Source organism: Leptopilina heterotoma, unplaced genomic scaffold, assembly GCF_015476425.1.
Source record: "Leptopilina heterotoma isolate Lh14 unplaced genomic scaffold, ASM1547642v1 Lhet_264, whole genome shotgun sequence".
NCBI lineage: Eukaryota > Metazoa > Arthropoda > Insecta > Hymenoptera > Figitidae > Leptopilina > Leptopilina heterotoma.
In genome coordinates, this window is record NW_025110974.1 from 1,078,065 (window position 1) to 1,102,215 (window position 24,151).

The following is a 24,151-nucleotide window of genomic DNA, read 5'->3' on the forward strand; positions in this document are numbered from 1 at the left end:
TGATAACAGACGTTATACACACACGATAATTAATTTTAAAAAACGTAGCTTACAAACTAAAAAAAGTGGTAAAAAAGTATAGCTATCGAAAAATTAAACTTGACGACCAAATAAATTTTGTTTTCAGACACTTCACAAAACTGACAAAAAAATCCATTCTATATTTTATTTTCCTGACTTTTTCCTAATTTTTCCTAATGAAAGAATTTAATTAGTTATAAAAATTATTTATTCTTGAGAAGAATTTTATAAACATTTTTAAATAATTGATATCTTTCGACTAATTTTATGCAAATTCTAATTTAAATAATTGAATTCCTGAGAAATTTTTATTATTCATGAAAAAAATTGAATTCTTACGATAAGATTCATACAAACTATTTTTTAAATACTTGAATTCGGTTTGGAAATTTTATGAAAATAGTAGATATTGAAAATAATTGAATTGTGAAAATTTTTTAAAAATAATAAAATTTTATACTTACAAAAGAATTCCTAAAAAGTATTTTATTATTTATGGAAATAATTGAATTCTTGCGAACGGTTTTATAAGAATTTTTTTAAAATAATTAAATTTACAAGAAAAAATTTATTATTTTTAAAAATAATTGAATTCTTGCGATGAAAATTGTTATTTATGAAAATAATTGAATTTTACAAAGAATCTTATTAAAATGTCTCAAAATAATCGAATTTTCGGGAATAATTTTGTTATTTATCTTTAATAATTGAATTCTTTCAAAGAATTATTAATGTGAATAATCAAATTCTTGGGAATATTTTATTAAAATCTACAAGAATAGTTAAATTAGTTCAAAAAAATTAAGTTAAAATTTGTGTTTAAAATAATCGATTTTCTTCGATCAATTTTATTAAAATATTTGAAAATAATTGAATTCCTATAAGAAATTCTTATATTTTCGTAAATAATTGAATTCTTTCAAAGAGTTATGAAAAAAACATTTTTCTAACTAATTGATTGTTTCGAGGAATTTAAATTAAAAATTTTGTAAAATAATTGATTGTTTCGAAATTTTTTAAAAAGGCGTTTCTAAATTAATATAATTGATTTCCTGTTATTTATGAAAATAATTGAATTTGGATGAATTTTCAAAATTTTTGAAAATAATTGAATTTCAAATATTTTTTGAAAATAATTGAATTTCGAATATTTTTTGAAAATAAAATTGAATTCCTAAAAAGCATTTTATTATTTATGAAAATAATTGAATTCTTGCCAACAATTAATTAGAATTTTTTTAAAAAATTGAAATTCCTAGTCGAAATTTATTACTTTTAAAAATAATTGAATTCTTGTGATGAATATTGTTATATATATGAAAATAATTGAATTTTGCAAAGAATTTTATTAAAATGCCTCAAAATAATCTAATTTTTGGAAATAATTTTGTTATTTAACGACCTAATTGAATTCTTTCAAAGAATTATTTATGTTAATAATTAAACTCTTGCGAAGAATTTTTTTAAAATCTAAAAGAATAATTGTATTATTTTAAAAAAAATTTAGTTAAAATTATATTTAAAAAAATTGATTTCTTTCGAACAATTTTATTAAAATATTTGAAAATTCCTGTTAAAAATTCTAATATTTTTGTAAATACTTGAATTTTTCCGAAAAATTTAATGAAAATATTTGTTTAAATAATTGATTTTTTTGAGTAATTCAAATTTTTAAGAATAATTACATTTTTTAAGCAATTCCTGTAAAATTGTATTAAAAATAATTGAAATCCTCCAATGAATTTTATTATTTATGAAAATAATTGAATAGTTGCAAAGAATTTTATTAAAATTATCAAAAATAATTGAATTCCTGAGAAGAATTTTATTACTTATGAAAATAATTGAATTATTGCTAAAAATTTGATTAAAATGTTTAATTACAAATGAATTTCTGTGAAAAATTTTTGTTATTTTTAAAAATAATTGAATTCTTCATAAGAATTTTAAAAACATTATTTTAATAATGAATTTTTTCGAAATATTATACATATTATGAAAATTTTATTTCAAATAATTGAATTTTTTGATGAGTTTTATTATTTATGAAAATTTATTGAATTCTTGCTAAAATTTTATCAAAAATTATTTTAAAAAACTGAATTTTCATGAATGTACATAATTAGTGAATGTAATTGAATTATTGTGAAGAATTGTATAAAAATTTTGTTAAATAATTGATTTTTTTTTAAAAAGCTATTCTAAATTAATTGAATTCCTGTGGAAATTTTATTATTTATGAAAAGAATTTAATTTTGGATGAATTTTATCAATTTTTGTTAAAAATAATTGAATTCTTTTGCGAAATATTATGAAAATACTAGATACTGAAAATAATTGAATTTCGAATATTTTTTGAAAATAATTGAATTTTGAATATTTTTTGAAAATAATTTAATTGTTTTAAAGAATTTGATTATAATTTTTTTTTTTTTTTTTTTTTTTTTTTTTTTTTTAAGTTTGGACGGACAAAAAAGTCCTTAACAAAAGAGATCTTATTTTTTTAATTTTTAATTTTTGAGAATAGTTTTTTGATTTCTTGTATTAGCGAATTTAAAGTATAGTGAAAATTCTAAAAAGAGTTTATTCAAATTGTAGCATAATTTAAAAAGTATTAAATAGTAGGTTTTAGTAGATGATTGCGAAGCCTGTGATACAAATATTTTAATTTTAAGAAATTTTACAATAAAGCCGTTTTCATTTCTTTTATATTTAGTATCATGTGTATTCTGTTTTTTTTGTGTGGAAATTACATGCGTTTTAAAATTTGGTTTCTTGCCCATATCTAGCGTCGTATTTCCGTCGTTTCTTTCAATCATCAGAAAACTGTTTACAAAAACTAATTTTTTTGTTTTTCTTTAAATTAAAATTTTTTTTTATTTAATTCTAAATAAAGAATGACTCAAAAATATTAGTTCAAATCTTTGAAAAAAACCTTTCCATGTTTTTATGTTTCGTATACGTTTTAAATAAAAGTTTAGAGAAAAACAGTTTTTTTGTAAATATAGAAGGTGGATGTTGCCACCTTGTGGATAAGGAAATCCTTGAGATTAGATGTTCTTAGTCGATAATGAATATTGTATTAGGAGCTTAATTATTAATTTCGAAGTAATCTATTTGTAAATCTACTGAGGGATTAAAATGTTATTAGTTTTGCTATTTAGTATCATTTTGATAATGCATTGTTCTCATGCCTCCTAATGACCGCACAGACCAGTTTAACATATGCCTTGTTCGACAAGATGCTTTGCTGCTACAATGTGCTGGAAATTTAACTTTTAACTGCTAGGCTTATAGAAAATAAATAGGGGAGAGGTTTATAGGTTAACACCCTATACCGTTTTTGCTCATAATTCTTTGAAAAATTTTAAATATTATTCATACCAACATACCAGTAGCAAGAGGACCTATAAAGCGAACCGCAAATTAGAAACCATTTAAATTTTAGAAAATATGAAAATTTTACATCTAATTTTCAAAAATACGTAAAATTGTTAGCCTTTGAAAAAATGTCTTCTATATTGCAGATTTTGTGTTTCGAAAATCGTAATTAATAACTAATAAGATATTTGATTTTATTGTTTCAGTTCATCTAAATGTCACGTGTTAGAATTGTTAATTAATTCCGTAACATTTAATCATAGTATTTATTCTGCAAGTCTTGGATTAATTACTTCACATTTATTTCGAAAATCGTTGCTTGAATTAATATCCTAAACCCCTCCAACTTTACACAACCAGTACAAGTGAACAAAGCAAGCAGGTGCTAAATGTTTTGATATGAAACATGCGCGCATGTTTGGCTGATGGTTATTATATTCAACTTAGAGAAATCCTCGTAATTTACTTGTATATATAATTATAATCTAAATGGAAAAAAACAATTTTAGTCAATTTGGAGAATAATAAAAGTCAGGAAAATAATATTTTTTTATTAAACCCTTTAAAACTGCGTCCATGACCCGTATATGTAAGTAAGTAAGCAAAAAAAAAGTTCTTCCTCCTTTGCGTTCAAAACCCGTATAAGAACATCTTAGGGGAAAAAAAGAATACTAAACGTAATTCGATTTGAGCATCGGATACTTCATGTCGTGAAGGTTCCCTCTGGTATATACTGGCTTTTTGTGCCCATGATGGACAAAGTACTTTTTGTCATGATCTTCACGGTAAGTATGTCATTGTGAGAACAAGAAGAAGGGGTCGTAAAATAAGCGATTTCTACCCGCTTCTAAAACACAAAATGAAATACTTTCCGTGCTCAGGAAGAGGAAAAAAAATAATTACGAATTTACGAAAGTATTTTAAAACCGCTTTTTTCACAGTATTTTTTATAGTAAAATTCATAATTTTATATTTATATATATAATTCTACCAAACATAGAATAATAGTTTACTAGAAACAAATCGCGCGACTAACTTCTTTCTACCTTTTTTAAATAAAATTAGCAATTTCAAAAATAATGAAATTTGAAAATTTGAAAATTTAAATTTTTGTTGAAAATACTAAAAAAAAATTCAATTTTGTAGAATTTAAAAATAATTGCAAAAATTCTTTTAAAAAAAATTTAAATTCTTCTTATTAAATTCAACTATGTTCAAATCTTGAAAAAAATTCTCGTAAAAATCCCAATTATCTTTATAAATAACAAAATTCTTTTCCAAAGTTCAATTATTTTCAGAAATTTTTCTAATTTTAATGATTTTCAATATCTATGATTTTTATAAAATATTTCCCAAAACGAATTCAATTATTTAAAAAAAATTTTAATTTGAAATTTTAGAAAATGACAATTTTGAATGAATAAATTAAATAATGAAATTTTCAGAGGAATTCTATTATTTACAAATTTTTTATAAATTTCTTCGCAATAATTCAATTATTTTCATGAAGAATAACATTTTTTTAACCAGGAATTCAATTATTTTCATAAATAATAAAATTCTATAGGTAGGGTAGGGTGGGGCATTACTATTCTTGTTTGGATTTTTGAGTCTATAAAATGTATATAAAAAAAAATAAAAAAATGAGTAGAACCGTTTGAAAGCTTGACTTCTTAGCTACAATTTTGCCATGTATCATTTTGCTGTAACTCGATTCTGTTCCGAACTACAGCGATTTTACGAAAAAAAAATTTTTTTGATGTCGAAAAAAACGAGGGGCGTAACTATTCTTGCAGCTATTAATGATATAATACTAAAAAAATATATAAATTAATTTGTTAATTGGAGGATTTTTTCTGGTTTTTTTCTTCCAATTTCTTACAATTCTAACCTAGAAACAAGCACACACAAAAAAATACACTGTTTTGTAGTTTTTGCTGTCATCAGTGGAAGAATAGTTACGCCCCATCCGCACATTTTTTGAAAAAACACTTGTAAAATTTTTGAACAATAGAATATCAAAAATCCATTATGATATTCGTGTTCAGCACTAAATTTGACTTTAGAAATAATTTTTCCGATAATTTTTCCGACCGTTTATCACTATTTACAATGGCAGACTAAATGAGTGAAAACAAGTAAGCGAGTATATCAAAATCACATTTGGGTACCTAACTCCAATGATAGATGGCGCCAGAAGCTCAAATGTGGCGTACAATGTTCATTTCACATGACAAGTATACAGTGTAAAAAAAACTTTAATCGGATGAATAGTTTTCTCTCCAGGACAAAGAATAGTTACGCCCCGCGAATAGTAATGCCCCACCCTACCCTATGTAGGTTTTCAATTATTTTCATAAATAATAAAAATCATCGCAGAATTTCAATTATTTTTGGTACAATGTTAATGAAATTTCTCGAAAAATGTCATTTTTCTTAAAAATTTTCTTAAAATTAATTTTCAAAGATTTTAATGAAAGAATTTTTAACAATTCGATTTTTTTAAAAAATAATTTGAGTTAAATTCTTCGTAGAATTAAATTAATTTCAATAATACCAAAATTCAATTATTTTTAATATCTACTATTTCAATAAAAATTCACGAAAGAATTCAATTATTTAAAAAAAAAAATATTATTAAAATTCATCGCAAGAATTAAAGTATTTTTCATAAATAATAAAATTCTTCTCAGGCATTCAATTATTTTCAATACAATTATTAAAAAATTCGATTGTATTCAATAAATTAAAGAAATTTTTCAAAAAAATTCAATTATTTTCCAAAAATTTTAAGTAAAATTTAAGAATTAATTGCTTAATTTCAATTATTAATAAAGAGGATTATTATAAAAACTTGAAAGAAATTATTCATATAGAATTCAATTACTTTGAAAACTTGTAATTAAAATGATTAAAGAAAGTCCATTATTTTAAAGAAACTCAAAGAAATTCTTCAAAAGAATTTAATTAAGATTAGGTATGTAGAATTTTAATAAAATTCTTTTGATAAAATTCTTTGCAAGAATTCAATGATTTGCAAATGTTTTATAAATTTTTTCGCAATAATACAATTATTTAACAAAAAAATTAATAAAAGTTCTTTATAAGAATTTAATTATTTTTGAAAATTTTAATAAAATTCGTTGCAAAAATTCAATTATTTTAAAAAAGTTTGATAAAATTCTTCGAATCAATTCAATTATTGAAAAAAGTTTTGAAAAAATTCTCGGCAAAAATTTCAATTATTTTCAAAAATTTTCCTCAATTCAATGATTTTTATAATATCTACTAAAATTTTTCAAAAGAATTCAATTATAAAAAATTTTATTGAAATTCAGCGCGCAAACATTTAATTATATTCATAAAATAATTAAAATTTCACAAGGAATTCAATTATTTTCATTAATAATAAAATTTTTTAAGGAATTCAATTATTATTTTCATAAAAAATAATTTAAAATTCTAGAAAATAATAATTTAATTAAAATGATGAAAATAATTTTGATGAAGTTACAGTAACAATATTCTTATAATGTAAAATAATGATTTTATCTCTCGGTCATCTTTAATTTATTAGAAAACATAAAGAAATCGATTGATATCTTCATGTTTTATAAACAATACTTTTATAAGTTGTTTAATTTAAAAAAGGTTTGAATTTGGAATTTTTGAATGTCTTAATTCCTGTGGAAAATCCTGTTCCAAAGATAAGATTAAAATGTAAATTGTGCAAATATTTTTCTTCTTTTTCTTAAACAAAATAATAATTTTCTTAAAAAAATTGTGATTCAAAAAGAAAATAATGGAAAATAAATAAATTTTCTATTTCTTAATCACAGTTGTTTAATAATTTTCTAATTTTTTTTAGAAGTAAAGAACAAAAATAATTTCAATTTGACAAAACATAATATTTAACAAAATTTTAGTCTTTTAATGAAAAGAAGTAAAAAAAATTCTGATGATTTCTATTTTCTATCTAAAGTTAACAAAAAACAAAAGTATAAACAAAAGACAACTTTAGAGTGTGAGGGACAGAAAAAGTGAATGAAAGAATGAAAGAACATTCAAATGAATATAGTTAATTATTTTTCAATCGAATCCGTTGAATTTTTAAAAAATCGATTGCCATATTGGATCCGCCATTTTGAATGTTGATATCTTAAAAACTCAAAAATTTAAAAGAATGACAAAAATATTTAAAAACCTGAAAATTTATACATATAGGTGGTCAAAATCTGTCGAACCATGGTCAATGAGAAAAAAAAATTATTATATTTATCGGCCATCGACAATTATTAATTAACTATATTAATCTTCGTATTCTTTCATTCATTCTGTCCGCAGTTGGAAGTTTGTTTCTGATATGATTTTTTTCTTTAAAAAATATTGTTTTACAAATCGAAAATATGCAGGTATTTTTTCACGATTTATAATAAAATAATATTAGAAATTAGAAAATTTAAAAAAAAATTATGAATAAAATTAAAAAAAAACTCTATTCTTAATATTTTTGTAGAAAATTCTCAATTTCTATAAGGAAATAATTTGCATCAATTCTATTTCTAAATTTCAATTATTTTAATAAAATTCAAAGTTTTTTTAAAAATAAAGGAAAAAAATGTTTATAAATTCTATTTGTCAATTAGAAAATTTAATTGAAAATGAAACTGAAAATTTTTGAAATTTTAGTAAATAAAGGAAAAAATTATATTGAAAAAAATGTGTTAAATTTATTTTCGAATATCTTTAATTGTAAAATTATTCGAAAACAATAATTTCATTTTTAAATATTTTAAATACTTAATTATTATTATTATTTTTCCGTAGGAATTAAAATTCTTCAAAACATTCAGATTCAAAGTTTTTTTTGAAATTAGTCAACTCTAAAAATTTTGTTATGAAACATAAAGATATCGATTTCTTCGTGTTTTATAATAATCAAAGAGAATCGAGTGTTAAAAATAAAATCATTATTTTATTATTATAAGAATATTGTTACTGTAACTTCTTAAAAATTATTTTCATATTCTATTATTATCTAAAATTTAAACTAAAATTCATATTTTCAAATAAATTTTTATTAAAAAATTCTACGAGAATTCAATTATTTCAATGCAAAAGTAAATTATTCATTAAGTAATTGAATGTCCATTAAAATTTAATTCTCTTAAAAAATTTTATTAAAAAATTTTGAAATAATTGAATTCTTTTGACAAATTGTAATAAAATTTTTTAGAATCGTTACATTTTTCAAGGAATTTGATTAAAATTTGATTAATAATAACTGAAATTCTGCCATGAGTTTTATTCTTTCTGAAAATAATTGAATTCTAGCCAACGATTTTATTAGAATTTTTTAAAATAATTGAATTTCCAAGAAAAAATTTATTATTATTTATGAAAATAATTGAATTTTCGTAAATAATTTTATTATTTATCGATATAATTGAATTCTTTCGAAGAATTATTTATTTAAATAATTGAATTCTGGGAAAGAATTTGTTTAAAATAAAACAGAATAATTGAACTATTTCAAAAAAATTTAATTAAAATTGTATTTAAAATAATTGATTTCTCTTGATCAATATTATTAAAGAGTTAAAATATTTGAAAATAATTGAATTTCTATGAAAAATTCTAATATTTTGGTTAATAATTAAATTCTTTCAAAGCATTTAAAAAAGCATTTTTTGAAATAATTGATTTTTTCGAGGAATTAAAAATACATTTTTTGAGCAATTCCTGTAAAACTGTATAAAAAATAATCAAAATCCTACAATTAAATTTATTATTTATGAAAATATAATTGAAATGTTGCAAAGAATTTTATTAAAAATTTCAAAAATAATTGAATTCCTGAGAAGAATTTTATTATTTATGAAAATAATTGAATTATTGCTAAAAATTTTATTATTTATGAAAATAATTGAATTATTGCGAAGAATTATTTCTGTAAATAATTGAATTCTTGGGAAGAATTTTATTAAAATCTAAAAGAATAATTGAATTATATTTCAAAATTTTGTAAATAATTGAATTCTTCCAAAGAATTTAAAGAAAACATTTTTTTAAATAATTGAATTTTTCGAGTAATTAAAAGTAAATTTTTAAGAATAATTACATTTGTTGAGCAATTTCTGTAAAAGTGTATTAAAAATAATTGAAATCCTGCGATGATTTTATTATTTATAAAAATAATTGAATAATTGTGAAGAACTTTATTAAAATTTTCAAAAAATTTTCAAAAATAATTGAATTTCTTTGAAAAATTCTAATACTTTTGTAAACAATTGAAATCAACCAAAGAATTTAAAAAAGCATTTTTTTTTAATAATTGATTTTTTCAAGGAATTGAAATTAAATTTTTAAGAATAATTACATTTTTTGAGCAATTTTTGTAAAATTGTAAATAATTGAAATCCTGTGATCAATTTTATTATTTCTGAAAATAATTGAATAGTTGCAAAGAATTTTATTAAAATTATCAAAAATAATTGAATTCCTGTGAAATTTTTATTATTTATGAAATGGTTTTTTAATAATTGAATTCTTTTGGGTAATTTTATTAAAATAGTAGATATTGAAAATCATTGAAATGCGGAAAATTTTTGAAAATAATTGAAATTTTGACAAGAATTTTATTAAAATATTTGAAAATAATTGAATTTTGAAGAAGAATTTTTTCATTTACAAAAGATAATAATTGGGATTTTGTTGACATTTTTTTGTAAATTTTGAACAGAATTGAATTTTGTGATAAGAATTTTATTTACATTTGAAAATAATTGAATTTCTGCAATCATTTGTAATTTCTTTAAAATTCAATTTTTTTAGTGTTTTTAACTAAAAATTCTTCTATAAATCCATTATTTTTTAATAATTAATTAAACTAATTTTAAAAGATTTTGAATTTTGAAAATTTTTCGAAAATCTAACCCGTGTGGAAAAATTTTAGGGCGCTGACCAAGCGCTTAATAGACTGTCTAACGTCTTTCTAGACCCAGGGCAGACGGTCTTGTCGAGCGGCTGTTCAGAATTGAAACGAAACTTCCACGCTATCGTCTAGAATAGACCAGCGTTTCTGGTCTGATCAGCAGTGCTAGTAAATTCTAATCTACGTCTATTCAAAATTTCTCATTATATGTTATGACAACTATTCTTAGAATGATAAAACTTAATTATATTTGAAATAATTTTAATGACTTTTTTTTATATAAAATTATTAAAAAATATTTTAACTTTCTGTATTTTTCACTTCAACTTTCTTTAAGCGTAAGGCTTTGTGTCCCTCCCAATCTTTGGCATTGGAGATAGTAGTCTTTTTGTAAAATAAAATTTACTGCAAATCAAAACAGCCGGATGAAACTATCAGTCGTACTCAGCACCAATCTTTAGGCGTCAACCACTAATTAATGAAATTAATAAATAAAAACTTACTAAATTTGCTATTTAGTGAATATTGATTCTCAAATAACAATACTCGATGGTTTTTTAAATCATTAAGTATTACAAAATTTGAAGGAGAGGCATATTTGTAGATGACGCCTAAACATTGATGCTGAGTACGACTGCTAGCTTCAGCCGACTAATCAAAACACATAGAAACACATCAAAATCTATTTTTTTCAGTGCACATTTAAAATTAAATTATACAGAAAACAACAACAACATAGCACATTATTATTCACGTAAAACAGAAACCACAACAAATACTATAATTCACAAACAAAATGCATCACACACTGACTGATCTAACGACGCCAAACGACGCGACGCCATTAGGCGCCATGTTACTTAACAGCTGGGCATTCATCGACGCATGCGCATATAACATCCTAGACCAAATCTAGACGGTCTTAATAACACCGTACTAGACGGACATATTTGACTTAGATTTTTTCTAATAAGCCAATCTGTTAAGTCACTGATTCGGGACTTGATGGACCGTCTAGAATTAGACGGACTTGATGCTTGCTAATCGGGAAATCATTGGACTCTAGACTGCCACAATATTTTTCCACACGGGAAGTTCAAAAATTTGTATTTAAAATTTTAAATTTATTCAATATTGAAATTTTATAAAGTTTCAAATTGAAACCGTTTGAAGTTCATTTATTTATATGAAAATTGTAAACGTATCTTTTTGAAAATTGAATTAATTTTGAAATATTAATAAAATTATTCATTGAATAATTTATTTATTTTATGATAGTTCTTCGAGATTTAAGTTATTAAAAAAAAAATTTTTGGTAGAAATAGAAAAATTTGAGGGTTTTGTATTAGAATTCGTTGGTAATTTTAAAGTTTGAGTCAAACAAAAAAGACACATTTTAAGAATTTTCTTATGAATTCTAAAAATTTACTTTTTTTCACTACTTTTAATAAAAATTCCTTACTTTTCCCTGAATTCCCTTCGTCAGAATATATGATTATTATAATTAGAATAATATTAAAACTATAAATTCCAATTCATATTTTATTTTTATAAAAAAAAAATTTGAATTAAAAATTTGTTACGTTCTATTATTTTTAAAATTGCTAATTTTATTTGAAAAAAGTAAAGTGAAAAGTTAGCCGCGCGCGTAAACGCGTGAATTATTGCTAGTTATGTTTAATGGCCAACGACAGTAATAATTTAAAAAATTAAAATCTAGCAAACCATGGGAAAATAGACAATTTTCAGAAAAAAAAAAGTTTTTCAGCTTCACTTTTTTCAAACGCAGTATTCTTTTTTTTTTCTTTCACTGTTGTAACATTTTCATTTTCCGGTCTGTTTGTGATTGTTTGGTCGTAACGCAAAATTAAGCACAGCCGTCTTTACGATGCACAGCTTGCCTAGTAAAGAGGCAATCAAACCGATACTCCTGGCTTCCGGAAACAAATTGCCATCACAGCGCCAGTGTTGCCATCCTGGGCGTTGATTGACTTATGTCATCATTTAAATTCAACGTTCGCAAGCATTGTAACTAATTAGGACAATTGCCTAGTGATATAGTTAAACTTTTATTTTGAATTTAATTCCTTAATTCACTGAAATAAAACGAGACGCAATTCGATTAGAAGATAATAAAAAATTTATTTACTTAAACTTCTTTGAGTAGAGAGTGCGTATATAAAGTCGGGAATAAAATTAAAAGTAGAAAGTAGATTTTTTTATTTTTTTTTTACCTGAGAATATTATACTGTTAGCTCGCTTTTAGAATTGAAATTTTTTTTTTATAAAAATCTGCATTGAAAATTAGGATTTGTTGAAAAATTCAGAACTGATATTTAATAAAGAGGATTTGTTTATTTTTTTTATAATTTACAATTACTAATTCAACTCGTTTCGGTTTTTTATTGTAAATTTCTATATATGGAAAGAAAGATTTAGAAAGTTAGAAGCAGCTCCTTGAGTTAAAATTTAGACCCTCTTTTAAACCTGTAAAGTACAAAATAAATGCTCCATTGCACCTCAACAACATCCTTAGCCTTTCATTTCATGTATCGTCTCTTAGCCCTCTTTAAAAACTCCTTACAATTTTCTTTAAAAAAAAAGTCTAAAGTTCTATTTTCAACCACTTATTTTTGAAAATAAGAAAAAAAATTTTTTTTAATACGATTTTTCATTCTTTTTTTTTATTAAAACTATGGAAGTTAATTAAAAATCAGGCAATGAATATTCAATAAACTATTTGATTTTCAGAGAAGGATGAATGGGAAAACAATTATGAGTTTTATGTCTAAAGTTTGCTTTCTATGCTAAAGGGAACCTTTGAATATCCTTTGGTTAGAGTGTTGTATTTTAAGTTTACAAATACGTTCGAACCCTTTTCAACATTAGTTTAATTACTTAGACCCTCACCTCAAACTGTCCAGAAAATTACATCGCTGCATGGTTTAATGTTTAGGGTCCAGTTTGGAAAGTAACTTTCGATTCTCTTTAAATCTTTAATTTTGATATTCCAGAAGTGGAAATTTTAAACGAGGTTCTTCATTTTAAATACAGTGGAGGTAACAATTATTTTGGACAGGATCTTTTTGAAAATTTTTGGAAAACTGTGTCATTTGGAAGAGAATTTTCTTTAAAATTAATCAATGCACCAATTTGCTTCTGCATATTATCTGGACCATCACTTACAAAGTTAAAAACCGAAAACTGGTTCCGTGAGGGTTGAAGAACTGTCAAGTAAACGAAAACAAAATTTTATAAAATTAAACAAAAATTACTATATTATCTACTATTCTTAGATATTATCTACTGCTTAAAGCATTTTTTCCATTATGCTACTATTTTGGTACTTTTTTTAGATTTCAGCCACTAAAAGCTACTATTTCTGTTTTCTTTGAGAATATTCATTCATTACTAATACTAGAAATCAAAACATTATTCTCAAAAATTATAATCAAATTCTTTAAAACGATTCAATTATTTTAAAAATAATATTCGGAATTTAATTATTTTCAATATCTAGTATTTTTAAAAAATTTCGCAAAAGAATTCAATTATTTAAAAAAGAAAATGATAAAATTTATCCAAAATTAAATTATTTTCGTAAATAATAACATTTCCAGAGAAATTCTATTAATTTAGAATTGCATTTTCAAAAAATCAATATAACAAAATTTTTATAAAATTCTACACAATAATTCAATTACTTTCACTAATAATACTTTTCATGGAAATTCAATTATAAAAAAATCTTTTAATAAAATTCTAAGCAAGAATTCAATTATTTTCAAAAAATTTTAGAATTTTTCACAAGAATTCAATTATTTTTAAATATTTTAATAAAATTGTTCGAAAGAAATCAATTATTTTAAATACAATTTTAATTACATTTTTTTTAAAAAATAATTTAATTATTCTTTTAGATTTTAATAAAATTCTTCCCAGAGGAATTTAATTATTTGCATAAATAATTTTTTGAAAGAATTCAATAATGTCAATAAATAACAAAATTCGAAAATTCAATTATTTACATAAATAACATCACAAGAAATCAATTATTTTTAAAAGTAAAATACATTATTTCTTGGAAATTCAATTACTTTAAAAAATTTTAATAAAATCGTACACAAGAATTCAATTCTTTTCATTAATAATAAAATGATTTTTAAAAATTCAATTATTTAAAAAAAAATTAATAAAATGCCACACTGACGTTCAATTATTCTCTTCTTAGGAATTCAATTATTTTTGAAAATTTTAATAAAATTCTTTGCAACTATACAATTATTTTCATAAATAATAAAATTTGTCGCCGGATTTCAATTATTTTTAATACAATTTTACAAAAATTGCTCAATAATGCCATTATTCTTAAAAATTTAATTTCAATTCCTCAAAAAAATCAATTATTTAAACAAATATTTTTATCAAATTCTTTGGAAAAATTCAAGTATATTCAAAAATATGAGAATTTTTCACTGGAATTCAATTATTTTCAAATATTTTAATAAAATTGTTCGAAAGAAATCAATAATTTGAAAAACAATTTTAATTACATTATTTTGAAATACATATTTTAATTATTCTTATCAGATTTTAATATAATTATTCCCGCAAGAATTCAATTATTTACATAAATAATTCTTCGATAAATAACAATTTTCATCACAAGAATTCAATTATTTTTAAAAGTAATAATTTTTTTCTTGGAAATTCAATTATTTTCAACGTCAACTGTCAAAAACATCATTATATATATATATATAGGTAATAACAATGAATTGAAATTGACAATTAACAAAAATAACTTAACAAATTGTAATAGTTTCTGAATTATAAAAACAACACGTGTATTAGAAAGTTGAACAGGATCCATAGGCAATAATCTAATGAATTCAGATGGATGCGCGTCAAATATTTACTAATAATATTATTATTCCACAATTGTAAACTATTCGGTGCAATTCTTATTATGACATTTATAGGTTAGGAAAATAATAAATTAGAGAATTTAAATGTTAGAAAAAATGGATGTTATGTAAAATACGAATTAGGAAATATAAAAATTATGAAAAAGAATTATTTGGAAAAATGAATATTGGGAAAAATAAAAAATCGATTAAAAAAAATTATTTAAAATATAATTTCGGTAAGAAAAAAATTATACGAAATAATTATTCCAATAAAATAAAATTATAAAAACTGGTTATTATGCAATAAAAAAATTTGTATAAAAAATTATTAGATATTACAAACATTTTGAAAAATACTATTTCGATATAATAATAATTATGAGAAGTGACAATTCGGTAAAGTTATAGTTAGAAGAAGTACAAGTTAGAAAATGTGGTAATTATAAAGAAGAATGATTAGGTGTAAAGAAAATTATGAGTAATGTTAATTCGAAAAAGTTAAAATTATTTTGAAAAACATTTATAAGAAAAAAGTTTTATAACAAATGATATTTCGAAAAAATAAAATTTATAAACTTTAAAATATAGAACATTTACACATTATAAAAAAATATTATTAGGAACAATAAATTTTTTAAGAATTGGTAATTCGATAATATTTGAATTATATTGAATAATAATTCGGGAATATAATATTATTATAATTATTAACAAATCTGTAAAATAATATTTATCAAAATTGACATTTCGAAAATAAAAATATTATAGTGTAAATAAGAAATATAAAAAATAATAATTTTTAGAAATGATAATTCAGTTATTTGAAGATTATAAAAAATTTTCTTTCGCAGTATTAAACATTCTGTTGATTAGTCATTCAAGAAAATAATGTTTTTGACAATTATTCTTTCGATTAAAAGATAAATTATAATTAATTCTTATTAGATAAAAAGAATTTCGATAAAATAAAGATTCGAAAAATAAAAATTGGAGACTTTTCATGCGCCTCCGAGGAACATTAGAAGGTTTCAGTTTTGACAGTAACAATATTGTTGTTGTAGACAAAAAAAAGAATAGTGATTAAAATTTTACTATTTAAGGAAAAGTATAATGCTTGTTGCAGAATTCAGATATGCCACGGTTGGCTACTATGCATACTCTACGATTAAATATCGGTCAAAGTTAGGGAAATTTCGACTTGGGTTACTTCAAATTAAGCATTAAATTGAAATTTACGAGCAATATGTGAAACAACTAAATGGACATATAGACTCAACGCTATCGCCTCTCTCAGTGAGAAGATATTCACGAAAGCAAAATGGACCTTCTGATATCACTCTGAAAGAAGTTTGAATACTTTTCGTATTTTTACGGCAAAAAAATTTAAAACCCAGAAGGAAAATATGATTTTTTAACCTCTAACGGAAAACTGGGTCAAATTTTTTATTTGTTTTACGTAAACAAATAAAAAATTTGCTAAATTTAACCCAGTTTTCCGTTAGGGGGTCAATTTGACCCAGTTTGCCGTTTGGGGGTAAAAAATCATATTTTCCTTCTAAGTTTTTAAATTTTGCCTAAAGAATTCAAAACACATTTTTTTCTATTGTGATACACTGTATTCGATTTTTATTTCTTTAAAATGCTTGAGAAAAATAGTTCAAGTAGCATATTATTGTGCAATTTTTGTCGCGCACAAAGAGAGTGTGAAAGCTATATTGTTTATTGCGATACTATTGCATTTTCTCGATCTTCACTATTTGCTTGAAAAAAAAAAAGTTAAAATCGCAGTATTGTGCAATTTTTGTTGAATAAAATTCGATCTACAATTGATGATATACCATAGCAGAATTCAATATATTTTTCTACAATGCGCGCGGTTTCCTCCATGCACTATATGAATCTGACAACACATAGTTCAATTGATCTTGATTTTCTTATTTTCTCCTCAACGATATTACGAAATTTCTATCAATTCTTTATCGCTTTCATTTTCTTCTTCAATTTCAATTCAACCAATATCAGGATTCTTTTGTATTTCAATAAAATTCTAATTTTCAAACACTTTTCACTCACTTCGCAATTTTATATAGAAACTAAAAATATGTTTGATTTTAAAATTATTATAAATTTCATTATTATGTTTACAAATTTGTAATTTAATAATTTTATGTACATCTGGATGATTCATCAAAATTCATTTTGATGAAAAGCAATTTTAACCTTTTGAGCTTTATTTGCGAGATGAAAATAAAGTTTTAGAAAAGAAGTTTATAGTAACTCTAGTTAAAGATGCAGTGCATTAATTAAAAAAATTGTTGGGAAAACTTTTCTCTAGCTCACTTTCCTTTGTCAATGTGATATAATTTTTTTTTTTATTTCGATTTGCCTTTTATTTGAGAATATAAAAAAAAACTTTCTTTTCTTAGCATCAAGACATTCATCAAGCATTCTGGATACTTCTAGCAGACAGTTTCCTGCAGTTTTCATTCAAAAATGCTATTTGCACATGAAAATGAAAAAGCTTGAGATCCTTGTTTGCTAGCATTGCTAAGAACATTTTAAGTGAGTCATAAAGAACTACGGGTGTGAAAATCTCAGAGTAGTCAAGTCCGTGTTCCTGCATAAATCCTCGCGTGCACAAAGTCTTGAATCGAGAGAACGATCCACAGCTTTTTTATAAATTACTTTCGATTTTTAAACATCGAAACGATAAATCAAAAGTTTTTATAAACATTTTCTTTCTTAAAAAAAGAAAATTATATGAGGATCAAAAAATTTTTTTTTTAAATTACAGGCTTCGCATTCATCTACTAAAACCTACTATTTACTACATTTTTTTACGTTAAGCTACTATTTGGGTACTTTTTTAGATTTCAACCATTAAAAGCTACTATTTGTGTTTTTTTTTAGAATTTCCACTGCTTTAAATTCACTAATGCTAGAAAATATTCTCAAAAAATATTATCAAATTCTTTCAAACGATTCAATTATTTTCAAAAAATATTCGAAATTAAATTATTTTTAATATCTACTATTTCTATTAAATTTCGAAAAATAATTCAATTATTTTTAAAAAAATTGATAAAATTAATCCAAAATTCAATTATTTTCATAAATAATACCTAAAATTTTCACATGAATTCAATTAATTTAGAATATTCTGAATTAATTGAATTCCTGTGAAAATTTTATTATTTATGAAAATTAAAAAAATTTAAAAATTTAAAAAATTTAAAATTTTTAAATTTTAAAAATTTTTATACAATTCTTCACAAAAATTCAATTACTTTCGTAATAATATTTTTCAAGGAAATTCAATTTTGTAAAAAAATTTTGATAAAATTCCAAGCAAGAATTCAATTATTTTCATAATAAATAAAACTCAAAGCAGGATTTCAATTATTTTTAATATAATTTTATAGGACTTGCTCAAAAAATGTAATTATTCTTAAAAGTTTAATTTCAACTCCTCATAAAATTAATTAGTTAAAAAAATGTTTTTTTAAAACAATTGTTTAAAACAAAAATTTTCATAATATTTATTATACTTCGAAAAAATTAATTATTTAAAACAATGTTAATAAAATTCTTATGAAGAATTCAACTATTTTTAAAAATAACAAAATTCTTCACAGAAATCCAATTTTTTATAAATATTTTAATACTTATTTATTCAATTATTTTCATAAAGAATAAAATTCTTCTCAGAAATTCAATTATTTTTGAAGATTTTAATAAAATTGATCGAAAGAAATCAATTATTTTAAATGCAATTTTAATTAATTTTTTTTTGAAATAATTCAATTATTCTTTTAGATTTTAATAAAATTCTTTCAAAGAATTAAATTATTTACATAAATAATTTTTCGAAAGAATTCAATTATGTTGATAAATAAAAAAATTATTCCCAAAAATTCAATTATTTTGAGGCATTTTAATAAAATTCTTTGAAAAATTCAATTATTTTCATAAATTTTAAAATTTTTTCAGGGATTTAATTATTTTCAGTAATAATAACATTTATCATAGAAATTCAATTTTTAAAAAAATTTTGATAAAATTCTTATCAAGAATTCAATTATTTTCATAAATAATAAAACTCATAAAAGAGTTTCAATTATTTTTAATACTATTTTAAATTAATTAATCGAAAAATTCAATTATTTCCATAAATAAAGTTTTTCACAAGAATTTAAATAATTGAATTCTAATCAAAAACTTTATCTGTGGAATTAATTGAATTTTTCGATAAATTAATTTAAAATAGTATTAAAAATAATTGAAAAATTAAAAAAAAATAATTAAAATTTTTATAATATTTATTACATTCTGAAAAAAAATTTCAAAAATAATAAAATTTAATTATTCAATTATTAAATTATTCTTTTAGATTTTAATGAAATTCTTCCCAAGAATTCAATTATTTCAATTATTTACAGAAATAATTTTTCAAAAGAATTCAATTACGTTGATAAATAACAAAATTATTCCTGAAAATTCAATTGTTTTGAGGTATTTTAATAAAATATTTTGCAAAATTCAATTATTTTCATAAACAACAATATTTATCACAAGAATTTAATTATTTTGAAAAGTAAAACATTTTTTCTTGGAAATTCAATTATTTTAACAAATTCTAATAAAATCGTTCGCAAAAATTTAAATATGTTTATGAATGAATAGCAAAATTCTTCGACAAAATTCAATTATTTCTATGAATTTTAATAAAATTCATTGCAAAATTCAATTATTTTCATAAATTAAAGTATTTAACACAAGAATTCAATTATTTTCGAAAGTAATAAAATTTAATTATTTTCAAAAATTTTAATAAAATTCATGTCAAAATTTCAATTATATTTTAAAAATTTTTTCTTAATTCAATGATTTTTAATATTCTATTTTTATAAATTTTCCCAAAAGAATTCAATTATGAAACAAAATTTTTTATAAAATTCTACACCAACATTCAATTATTTTTCAAAAAAATATAAATTTCACAGGAATTCAATTATTTAAAATAGAATTTGCATAAATTTTTTTTTTTTGAAAAAAACAAATGATTTAAAATTTGGCATTAAATTCTTGGCAGTAATTTAATTATTTTCATAAATTTTTAAAATTCCTTTCAGGGATATAATTATTTTCATAAATAACAATATTCATGACAAGAATTAAATTATCTTCAAAAGTAATGAAATTCAATTATTTTCAAAAATTTTAATAAAATTCATTGCTGGAATTAAATTATTTTTTTAAAAATTTAATAAAATGCCACACAGACATTAATTCCATTCTTTTAATAAATAATAAAAATCTCTTAGGAATTCAATTATTTAAATTAGAATTTGCTTAAAATTAGTCGAAAGAAATCACTTTTATTTAAAAATATTTTAAATCCTGATATGTATTTCTGAACTGTTGCAGATTATTATCCGCACTTCCGACTAAAAAAGAAATAGTCAACTTATTGTCCCACCAATTGACTTAAAATTAACCCTCAAAATTTGGTAATCCAAATAAGCATTAAAATATATTTTCTGAAAGGGTTTAATCATCTGATTAGTAGTTGCATACATGAATTTTGTTTGACACGAGTGTTTGTTAATTAACTTTCAAAGTTTAGACTTGAGGTCTGTATCGTTATAGATTTTCGGATTATTTAGTATTTAGGAGAAGTTCCACTAAAATTCTGCCCCTTCATTTATAACCAATTTTGTTTTGACACAAGTTTTAGTTTATTGTGTTAAACCATCAATTATCAATTATCAATTAATAACCATCAATTAATATTTTCCTAACAATAAGAAAGTATTTATTTTTTCGCAATTAACGAGTTCCAGTACTTGGAAAATTAGTTCTATTTCATCTTTCGTCAAACTAGAAATAGTATTCTGAAATTGTACCTACGTCGAAAAAAATAGTTTCTATAGAATAGAAGAATCATTTCTATTTTTACCGCTACAGGTGGGAAATTAATTACCGAATCGATAAGAGAAACAATAATTTACATTATCCTTGGAAACTTGTTTTAAATCATAACCCTCATAGCTCGCGGATATTCAGGATGTCCGGGAGCAATGAGGGAATAATTATCACTAAAGGCACATTATCGCAAATAAGGTACAATTAGCTGCTTCAAAGAGTTTTCCAATACAAAATAATAGGCAAAATTAAAACAGCGATAGTTGAACATTAATAAGAACGTCGAGGTAAAGAAAAAAAGGAAGGAGTATTTAATGGATTTTTCATTATACAGGTGCTGGAGAATAAAGATACAACTGTGATTCGCAATGCAATCAATACATCTCTTTACCAAAAACTTAGCACTTGAGTTTTCTCAATCGATTAATCTGTTTCATTGGAACAATCAATCCTTTTAATTGTTTGTAATTACTCTTTTAAAGTTTCGCCCTTGTTTTGCCATTAAGAAAGGAAGGGTTGAGAGTAGTTTTATAGAAGAAAGTTTAAATTCTAACTAATTTAAAAGGAGCTATGGAAAGGGAAGAAAAAGTTGCTTACTGAAATTTTGATTTTGGAGTTCAGGAATACTTCAAATTTCATTTATTTGTAATGTTGTAACAATTTTATAGATGTCGTCAAAAGGAAAACATGCTTTTAAATATTTAACGTCGTTTAGGATTACAATAAAAAAAATAATGATCTGACTGTGAACCCTAAGGGTCACCGAATGTGGAAAAAAAAGTTATCATATTTTATTCCATACAAATAATTAACTTCCAGTTTAGGTAACTCCTGACTCAACATGGCATGTCTTGGGTGTCTTCGAGCTTAGCAAACAAAATAACAAGGTTAACCCTATCAAAATCTTTGGTGAAATCTGCATAGTGTCCACATGCTCTACCTTCCTAATTATATTAACCCATAAATTTCGATCAAATTTTATGAAAAAATTAACAAAAGATACCACAGGAAAATCTTAAGGAAGAAGGAACAAAAAATGCCTCACATCGTCCTCAAAAAAGATTGGATAGTTTCAGAATTCTCAATTAACAAAATACTCCTTTTTCCTTAGATCAAAATAAACAATGAACGTTTGCTTATTCTTTTCCTAGGGGGATTCGTCTCTAACCATAAAAACGAAAATCTCTTTAAAATATAAGTAGCTATAAAAATGCGCAATTCTTATATTGTCTTACGATTCGTGAGGACTTCTTAAAATTTATGAACGGTCAGTTTAGTACAGATCCAAATGTTCCAAATAAAAATTCTTTGTGCGGAATTTTGAAAAAGGTCCAAAAAATAAATTATTTCGACGTTAGATGATATCCCCCACAGCACCGAAACTTTCCTAAAAATTTATTAAATATTTACTTGCAATATTTGTCATATTTGACTGAAAAGTTTAGTAAAAATTGTGTAAAGATTTAAATGTCCCGATTCAATAAATGTTTAGCGCAAAGTTTTCCAGAACATTTCCTGAACATGAAATTACATCTTCGCATAATTATAATTATAATTATAATTATGCGAAGATTTTTTTGAAATGTTCAGGAAAGCTTCGCGCTAAACATTTATTTAATCGGGACATTTAAATCTGTACACAACTTTCAATAAACATTGCAATTAAATATTCCGAATATTGCAAGTAAATATTTAATAAATTTTTAGTAAAGTTTCGGTGCTGTGGGTGATATCATAATAGTGATCTACTCTTTCTCTCTGATTCTAATTGTAAAGGATTCAAATAAAAACTTTAATAATTTAACTTCAATTTAAGAGTTACTCTTTCTTAAAACTAGTCCGTATGAATCCCGCTGCCGGATAATTAGAATTAATAATTTTAGGATAATGTTGGTTTCATTCTGAGACATATAACATAAGAATATATTTTTCCCCCAGTGATTTCTCTATATAACCGACTACCTGCAATCGATGACAATGGATGATAAGAATTACTCGAACCGTTTTTTAAAATGACTATTAACTTTATGGTGCAAAACCACCATTTTATTATGTCCCTCAAAAACTTGTGTTTGTAATGTAAAAAGAAATACCGGTGAAGTGAGATTTACGCCCGCTTACCTAGAGTTCCGTTCACGACTATTAAAATTTATCTTTTTAGCACAATATGTGGGAAACATAGTTTTTAAAATAATTCCCAGTGAGTTGAAAAACGTTTTTGAACATGAAACGTTACTTAATACATTTGGTAGACATGAAACGTATGCTAAAAACGTTTTACGAACGAATACTTTTTAATTCTCTCAGGGATTATCGTTTACTACAATATTGCTATCAAAAATAAAAAATTATTAATCAACCTGCATTTAAAAATGCTAATATAAGCCAATATAAGCTAATAATCAACTATTCAAAATGACTATAATAACTAATAACAAGTAAAAATTATTAGCTGCAATGTGGGACAAATAAAAAACAAGACTTAAATTCAAGATGTATTTAAATTTAAAATTAGCTGATATCTCTCACCAAGTGTTTTTAGGGCAACAGATTACGAATCTAAGTACCGATTTTCAAAATTCAAAATGTCGGATCCAATATGGCGGATAAATTCTATTCTATATTTTATTTTCCAGACTTTTTCCTAATTTTCATCAAAAATATTTACTTCTTTCCTATCCTGCTAATAATAAATTGAATTCCTGCCACGAATTTTATTATTCATGAAAGAATTAAAATATTTATAAATATAAATTAACTCATGCGAAGAATTTTATAAAAAAATTTTAAATAATTAATTTTTTTCGACTAATTTTATGCAAATTCTAATTTAAATAATTGAATTTCTAATAAATTTTTATTATGCATGAAAATAATTGAATTCTTACGAAGATTTTTACAAAAATTTTCATAAATAATTGAATTCTGTTTGAAAATTTAAAAACAATAGAAAATATTGAAAATCATGAAATTGCGAAAA